Genomic DNA, 9,433 nt, shown 5'->3' on the forward strand with positions numbered 1-9,433 from the left:
AGATACAGAAGGTCTTTCCTTCCTGCTGCTGTCAGACTGTATAATAACCACTTCTGATAGGAGCAATATTCACACACCACAGTGTACAACACATTATTTATTTAGTTTCTGATGCACTATGTACAGTTTTCTTACAGACCACTTCTCCCTCCACTCACCTGTGCAATAACTGTTCATATGTAAACTGTTTTTATTCTATTCTATTCGCGCTGGCAACTGCACCAACAAAAACTCTTATTATGAACACTATGCCATAACATTCTGACAAAGAAAAGTTTATGTGGCAAACACACTAGACCATGTGGCCTAATGGATAAGGCGTCTGACTTCGGATCAGAAGATTGAGGGTTTGAGTCCCTTCGTGGTTGAGGTTTTATACACGTATGAAATGAGCCAACTTCTATCTGTGGTTTATCCGCAACTCACTTCCACTGCTAGAACCTTTAGTGGGTCTACTACACTACTATGCCACTATACCCATCTTGATGGGTTCCCTCAGTGTGCAGGGGTGATGGATGGGAGTCATATTCCCATTATTGCTCCTGAGGATATCCATGCTGACTATTTTTTATTTATTCAACATCTGTCCAGTCAGCAGTCTTCCCCATGATTGTGTCTGCTTTGCAGGTGTTTTGAGTTCATCATCTGATCACAGTGTGACATCATTAGTTTATAATATTGAACTTTTCCACAATATTCTCATTTATGGAGATGCACCTGTACATGGTGGCTGATTATGATAACAAACTAATGAAGTGCTGTGAAAATGAGTCAAATATAAAAACATGAGACAGTGGGGACCTTGGGTGTCTCCTTCAGCCACAGACTTTTGTCCAGACAGGGGTCAGACTGTATAACATCAGTCCATCTGTACTCTAACCTCTGTACTTTATCACCATGTTTACACCCAGTGACACTGATGGGGAAACAGTACACTGTTTTTTCTCTTAGTGCAATAACATCCTCACCTACAGTGTAATACTCAGAGTTTTTCATGATATCATAACAGGACATAATACATCTCTGTACATTTCTCATCTGTATATCTGCATGTCTTATGGTTGCTCTGTACATAGTCTTTATTTCTACTTTATCTATTGTTATGCTGCTCAGGACCTTGTTTTCATGCTGCTGTAATGGAATGGAAGGAATGCTGACAACCAACATGGGTCATAGCAGCAGTCCTGGTGCGGTCATGTATCAGCTGGGGTGTGACGCAGTGGCTCCGTCAGTAACTATGGGCAGTGTGTACGCACCCAGACACACATCATTGGAAACCAGCTTTAATGAGAGGTGAGGGTTGCAAAAGTCAGAACAAGAGCCTGTTGACAGAAAACTCTAAAGGAGAAGGTTGCCATGTTAGAAAACGAACGAGACTTTCTGCAGAAAACCATGACCATGACATCCACTGGTAGGTCATCTGTTCTTTGAACGCAAACGTTTGAACTAGTGCCGTCACATGATTAAAATTTTAATCACATTAATCACTGCATTGCTGTATATTTATTGTGATTAAATATCACTCATTTTTAACTCATTAACTCATTGGATGAACTCAATTAAATTGAGTTTTTCCATCCAATAAATACTGGTAGCCCCAACTCAAAACAAGTACATTAATGCAATATAATGTATTTGAATTGGACCAACATGAAAAAATCATGTTGGTCCAACTCAACCTAAACATATTGTCAGGGTTTTGTGTGAGGAGAGGACACAGTTGCAGGACGCAGAGCGGTTAAAATCCAAAAAAGTCTTTTATTTAAAAGGCCAGGAGGGCAAAACAATACAAAACTAAAAATCACACTTGTCGTGGTCAAAAGGTAAAGTACAAAATAACTAACTGAAAATCACACTACACGTGGCAAAACTAGAAAAGCAAAAACTAGGAAACTTAGCGAGGGTTCAAAAACATAACATGAACAAGGAGACTACCTTGGGCAAAGCATAGCATGGCATGGCATGGACGAGACCGGGAAAGAAACAAAGCCCACACAGACGAGACGAACTAGCAAGGACAAAGGGGAAGACACAGACTATATACAAAGGGACCAGGGAAGACAACGAGGCACAGGTGACACACATGAGGGCAGGGCAGGTAATCATACAAGGAGGGAAAACACAGGAAGCAAAACTCAAGACAATACACAGGGAGGACAGGACTACCAAAGTAAAACAGGAAACACAAGACAAGACTAGACAACTAAACACAAACCCAAGGAAACAAAACACCAGAACTGCAGGAAAATAACAATAACTAAACACAGATCAAACTAAAAACCCAAAACAAGGAAAACCAAAACCATAAATAACACCAGGTCGTGACAGAACCCCCCCCTTCAAGGAACGGCTCCCAGACGTTCCAAAAACACAAAACAAGGGTACAAACAAAAACACAGGGAGCCCAGAATTCAAAGTCTCAAGAGTCCAGGAAAAAAGGTCTCAGAGTTCAAGAAGGCCCTGGCCATGGGCCAACAGACACAGAGGTCCCATAAAACGAGAGGCTGGGGTGCTTGGGGGGCAGAGTCAGAAACGGAGGGGACAGGGACCCTCCAGGGTCCGGGCTGAAGCACAGCATGGACAGGGCTGAGGACCCTCCAGGGTCCGGGCGGAAGCCCAGCATGGACAGGGGTGAGGGCCCATTGGGGTCCGGGCGGAAGCCCAGCAAGGACGAGGCTGCGGACCCTCCAGGGTCCGGGCAGAACACCAGCGAAGACGAGGCTGCGGACCCTCCAGGGTCCGGGCAGAACACCAGCGAAGACGAGGCAGCGGACCCTCCAGGGTTCATTTTACATTTATTAATTACCATGGACAAGTAAAAATGTGATTTAGTAGTAGCATAATCCATGTATTAAAGTACATCTGCATGTAGGCGGTGTATGTGTATGATAAGGTGCAGATGCATAAAAGTACCTGGTTCCAAACTGCACTCTGCACACATCCACATACAGCATCCTGTAAAATAAAAGAGAAGTCAGAAAAGAGTCAGATCACATTGACCAAATAACAAGATGCTGTAATTGATTACCAAGTATATAATTAGCTACAGTCATTAAGAGCATAAGATGAGATTATATATTAGAGGTATGCATGTAATAAATATGTTAAAGGTGTTATGCTGCAGCAGCCACTCCCAAATTTCACAATGAAATTTCAAATCTGAAAATCCTCTGAGGTCCACCCAAAACTTTAATCTGAAATCTCAACCCGTTTTAATCAAATATCATTTAATAGGTATTATTTAGGTTGAGTTGGACCAACATGGAAAAATCATGTTGGTCCAACTCAAATACATCACATTGAGTTGGGGCTACCCATATTTATTGGATGGAAAAGTCTCCCACAATTTAACTGAGTTCATCCAATGAGTTCTTTTTTATTTTATTTTTATCTATAGTGCCAGATCACAACAGAAGTCATTTAATGGTCCCTTACTATAGAACACATTTATACCTTTTCCTTTTACTAAACAAAGTCATTTCAGCACGTTTACAGGTCTCCCCTGCTCTGTGTCGTACGGCGCAGTTCCAGCCCGATGCGCAGGGGAGCAGGCACCCACCAGCAGACAAAAAATATATAAAAAATAAAATATATTGCGAAAATATGCCGACTGCTTCACTTCAATAAATCACGACTGTATTGTTTCACATTAACTACACTTAAGCACTGGCTGTACCCCTGCATACAAGTGCTGCTTAGGCTAACACACAGCGTTAGCTCTGGGCTAACGTTAGCCTGTCAGCTACACTACAAAAGTAAAGCAAAGCACTTTTGGATTGCGTTAGCTGGCGGCGAGCTGCGCTCTCAGTGTGTTAAGGATGAATTCAACGTGCCTGTGTAGAAAACTCCAAGTACTAACCGTGTTCACCACTTACCTCTGACAGCTATATGACGCGACCATAGACATTAGCTACAACGAATGCTAACTAATCTTAGCTGCTTGTAGCCTGTCTACCCCAACGTGAACAATGACTGACACTTCTTCTTAAGCTCAATGTCCATTTATCTTAAGGCATGCACATTGTTTCACATAAAGATAATAAACTTATTGAATAGAAGACAGAAAACTTACCAACAGTAGTTTCAAGCAGAGGCAGATGGCGGGTAGGACAGAGGCTGATCTCCTGATCTCCTTATTCAGTAGTGAGTTGACATTCCTTATTATTGCCGAGGGGATCGCTGGCTTAAAATGTCTACGTGCAGCCTCTACTTTCACTCCTGCCTTACAGCCCCTGTACTTCTTCCTCAGCTCTCCCTGGACCTTGTGCTGCATTCCGATGTTAGTCCTCAGTGCAAGGACTTCTTCTCTTGAATAAACAATATCAGTTGTAGATTACTTCTAGGAGTTTGAGCAGAGTGCTGTTTACAGGGTCTAAGTTGGAATATGAACTTGTTTGGGTTAAAGATAATTGCTATAAATGTAAACATAAGACAGACCTTCAATCTACTGAAGCTGAAAGAAGAGGGCTCGTCCGGGAATTGAACCCGGGACCTCTCGCACCCGAAGCGAGAATCATACCCCTAGACCAACAAGCCACATGTGACCTCTTTTTTTTCATGTTTCGGTCAGTGCAAGAACAACACAAAGCACATGTTTTTCTTAGTTTGACATTGGTAAAGATATGTACAAAGATTTCTGGTTAGGAATATATAGTGTTGAACAGGGACTTGAACCCTGGGCCCTCAGATTAAAAGTCTGAGTTCCTTCAAGATCCACCCACAGAGATCCTGAACACATAAAACTCAGATTCCCAACCAGAATAGTAGCAGAACTGAAGACACCACTTGGAGGAGAGTCTTCAAAAACCAATCCTTGAGTCCAATGTACCAACCAGCACACAGTAAGTGAAACAGGCATGTCCACGCTTCAATGAAAACACAGATTGGCTGTATGGGGATTGAGCTAACCGGCCCTATTGACTAACTTGACTGTTATTCTGGAATTCTGCCTATCATTCCGGAATACTGATGTCTATTCTGGAATGCTGCCACTTATTCTGGATTACTGCCTTTCATTCTGGATTGCTTTTCATTCTGAAATGCTGCCTTTCATTCTGCAAGTCTGCTTTTCATCCAAGGCGCTGTGTTAAGGTTGCGGTCTCCACTGGAGGACAACCCTGAGACAGAAACTGGTACAGCCAAAGGATGAAACTCCCATGGAGAAACACAGCGATGTGATATATGCAGTCCAATGCAGTGAGAAATGCTCTGATCTGTACATTGGAGAAACTAAACAACCACTCCACAGAAGAATGGCTCAGCACAGGAGAGCCACCTCCTCAGGACAAGACTCAGCTGTTCACCTCCACCTCAAAGAGAAAGGACACTCCTTTGAGGGCAACAATGTTCACATTTTAGACAGAGAGGAAAGGTGGTGTGAAAGAGGAGTCAAGGAAGCATCTATGTTAAGCTGGAAAAACCTTCCCTTAACAGAGGTGGTGGCCTCAGACATCATCTTTCTACCACACAATGCAGTGATTCCATCCATTTCCAGGAAGTTTGCACATACTCACAGTAAGAACAAAGGGCTGTCAACCAAGCATCGCTGCCCTTGTTGGTTTTAGCAAATCTAACCTGCAGTAATTGCCATGTTTGATGATGTTATGTATTTATTCTTGCTGTAACTCAGCACTGACGCTTATTACTTCTCTGGCGCACAGAGCAGGAAGAGAGTGACAGCCAGCCGATAGTTCCTTACAGGGTCCGCCAGGAGGCCTGCATGATGTGTTTAGCGTCTTATTGCTTCCACAAATTATTAATATTCTCCCTTTTGATGCGTAACTGTCTACAACTTTGCCTGGTGTCAGTGTTTTGCAGCCAGTCACGTCAATACGATAGATAGCGCATGTTGAGTTTAACTGACCGCACGTCCGATGTTCCCTGAAGGCACCATGGCCGAGCTAAGGCCTCAGCCCAGAGCGCGCTCTGCCTCAGCATCATTGTCATGCTGTCAACAGAAACAACAGGTCAACAGCCCTTCACCGTCTCTGATTGGTTCAGACCATGATATGAGCCTGACGTGTGTCTGTTGTTGGACACAGGGAGAGTCACAGAGAATGTATTTCCCTCTAACAGCTGGTCGCACCGGCACGAACTCAGATATTTTTTCCCCATCGGGTGACATTGCAAAGAGGAAAATAAATATTCATGGAACTTTCTGGAGTCAAAGCTTGAATCACAATAAAATTGAATACCTCATGAAATGGGGATTAAGACTTTTCAATACTTTTTAAGGGCCTTCATTTTCCCACAGTTGATTTATCAACTTTTAATACTTTTTAAGACCCAGCGGACACCCTGACTTCAAATGTCACTTTGTATAACAACTTCGTGCAGTGAAACTGAAAGTGTGAAATGTATTTTATTGTGTCAGCCTGAAACCATTCAACCATGTAGTGTGGTCGAACGAGACTACACTAGTGTGCATGTGCATGGAGATTCAAATCCCAAACAATCCATGAACCAATAACACACACCGCAATTCATTTTATTCACCACTAGATGTCCGACTCCAGCACTGTGTCAATGAAGCCTCGAGTAATGAACCTTTTTCTTGAATCAGGTGCCGAAGCTTCAAAAAAGCCTTGAAAACCCATCACTAGCTGTAGGTATTATCTGTAGGACACAAGAAACAGATGCTGAATTAACTATACAATGATCGGATTGTGGGTTGGTTAATGTGACTTGAATGTTTAAGGGCTAATGTGTGTGTGAGCTCTTACCTTTTGTTGTGGCCAGGGGTGACAGTCAAAAGAGTCCCTCTTGTAACAAGCAGGCATTTATAGTTCCGGACCAGTCCAGTCAGGAAATAGGTGCAGGGGGGGAGGGTATCGTTTGATTGAAGGACAATTATAGTTATGAGTTTTAAACCAGCTTTTAGCTTTTAATAAGAAGGAATTCCATGTACATATGTATTGCATTTGGTGTGAGGTGTATGGTGGGGTAAGTGTAAAATGGAGAGGCAGCAGCTATGTAAGGTAGCCATTTGGAATGACTGTGTGCACTTCCACCTCCTTCTCAAGCCTCCTACTTGCTGCTACACACCAAGCTTTCCGCCCGAACAGGGACTTGAACCCTGGACCCTCAGATTAAAAGTCTGATGCTCTACCGACTGCGCCAAGGCTAGCGCCCATGTGTCGACGTTGATGCCACAAATCGCGCCACAAATCGCGCCGAGAGCGCCGGTTCGAATCCCGCTAGGTGCGTTAATATTTTGCACTGAAATTACGCGAAACATATCGGTCGTTGTATGACATTTTACCGAGGTGACGTTATAATTAAAAACAAAGCGAAAGGAGAGTGATGCACACCGTTTGTATGTGACAAATTTCACGTGTCATTTGCTGTAATAGTCCAATTGCACATGCATGCATTGAATGGGATAAATGCAATCTGCTCGCTGTTTAGCTAATATGGAAAGAGCTTGAGAGGAACAGGATTGCATACAATAATTGTATCCTTAGTAACAAGCTGTAATGTGTTAATCTGCATTTTTCTTAACATCCTTTTTTGTATACCGACCTTGTCTGCAATATAAGGCTCATCAATGGCTCCAGACTCTTGATTAACCCCCACAAACCCAAATATATAAGAACAATGGAAAAAAACCTTTTAGGTGTTATTACCATTTCAGTAACTTTTTGGGGGGAATATTGCTCACATTGAGCACATGTAAAGGACCAGTAGGAGTTTATTTGCAGTCTTTACTGCTCATAAAGCCTCTTAATATTAGTCTAAATTCATATTTGGATAAACATCATTTTTTATCAAAGTATTTTGTGAAATTAAATGGTATTTACAAACACTGAAATCAGACTGTATTTACAAATCCTGTAAAAACCGAACAAAAGCTTTTGTAATGTTTATAGCCTCATTTAATTGTGATAAAGGCAGATTCACAGTTTTAAGAATCCACACATTCCAGAGGTCAAACAATACTGTCTGGCAGACCTGTTGTTCAATCTACTATCATTCTATGAAGCTGTACATGCCCAACTACCTGAACATTATCATTAACTGAATTACACAGAGGGGGAAACTGATACCAAAAGAATGTGTTTGTTTACACTATATACACACTGATATACACTGCAGCAAAGATGCTGCGCTGGTGGCAGGATGCTGCAGTGAAGCAGATGCCGGGCTGGCCTCAAGATTCAGAGAAGAGATGGGGGTCTGTCTCCCCCAAACACCAGCTGCCTTTTAAACCTGGCCATTCTGCTGTATTGGCTGGCACGGTAAAGCTGTGCAGGTTGTCCCCTGCAGCCATGGTCAAGAGAGCTTCTCTCTGAGGTGTGGATGGCTTTGGAGACTCAATGGCTTGCTGAAGCACCTCGGTCTCCCGAGCCCGACTCTGCTTGTTGTACCTGAAAAAAACAACAACAACAAAACAGTAGTTTTACAGAAGCAATATATTCCACAAATACAGCTGACATGGTTCACATACTTCATGATTTACTCACCGTCATGCCAGCATTGCTGTGTTCACCTCAGGCAGCTGGATGGTGGTCTCAGCCATCACACAGGCTTTGTTGACAACACACTGGTGTATGCTGATGAAGAGTCCCAGTCATCCAGGTCATAATCATAGAGATGATTGAAGCAAGGCAAGGACTTGTAGAGTTTTCTTGAATGGAGTCGAACAGGTCTGGCTGCCCTTGGGACCCGATGAAACACCTGGAAAATTAAGGCAGTGTGAAATATAGCAGTAAAAGATAAGTGTACATGCTAGTTTGAAAAATAATGACCAGATATTACAGTAGCTGTCTTATAATTCACAATTATAAAGCCTGCAGTGAGTGGAGGTGCTGTGGCAGATGTACCAGTGAGTGGAGGAGCATCCAGCAAGGGGACAGTGCCGTCCTCAAACTCCTCTGGCTCCAGCAAAGCGTAGCCTGTCTGGTCATATAGATACTCCACCCCATAAGCTCTCCTGAAAATCATACACACAAACACATCAAATCATATGTCATGTACTAATATATGCACTAAACCTAAATACAAATGAGTTTTTCCAGACATTAGGAAACTGTACCAGTGTATTTCCTTGGTGGTGTGTAGTCCACCAGCTTCAGGATCCATGTCTGTCAGTAACTAGTCCTAAAAGAACAACAATAGAAGAACAAGGAGGAGAAGCATAATGTTTATCAGAACACTAAGAGAGAGTTCCTCACTTTAACACAAAACAATAATTTAATTATAACAACTACATGATCATAGGATATTGAAAACCAATACAGTGATGCTATGACACAGTAATACTACACTACACTGCAGTAATAAAAGTCCATTGAAAGTTACGCTAACTGAAGACAAAGAGAGAGCTAACTAAAGCTAACAATAACAAGAGGCTTGTCTGTAGCTGATTAGCCGAAGCTAACGCTGTAAATGGAAATGTTTGCTACAACACACTAAATGTAGCGTTCTCCCAGTC

The 9,433-nt window shown here is 42.5% G+C and overlaps 2 non-coding genes across 2 annotated transcripts; one reads left to right on the forward strand and one right to left on the reverse strand.

Moving 5' to 3' along the window:
• The first annotated feature begins 295 nt into the window (after positions 1-295).
• trnar-ucg (transfer RNA arginine (anticodon UCG)) lies at positions 296-368 on the forward strand. Its single transcript has one exon. It is a non-coding gene; the product is annotated as a tRNA-Arg (tRNA).
• A 4,096-nt stretch (positions 369-4,464) lies between these two features.
• trnap-cgg (transfer RNA proline (anticodon CGG)) lies at positions 4,465-4,536 on the reverse strand. Its single transcript has one exon. It is a non-coding gene; the product is annotated as a tRNA-Pro (tRNA).
• Between the last annotated feature and the right edge of the window lie 4,897 nt (positions 4,537-9,433).

Source organism: Parambassis ranga, unplaced genomic scaffold (assembly GCF_900634625.1).
Source record: "Parambassis ranga unplaced genomic scaffold, fParRan2.1 scaffold_31_arrow_ctg1, whole genome shotgun sequence".
Classification (NCBI taxonomy): Eukaryota; Metazoa; Chordata; class Actinopteri; family Ambassidae; genus Parambassis; species Parambassis ranga.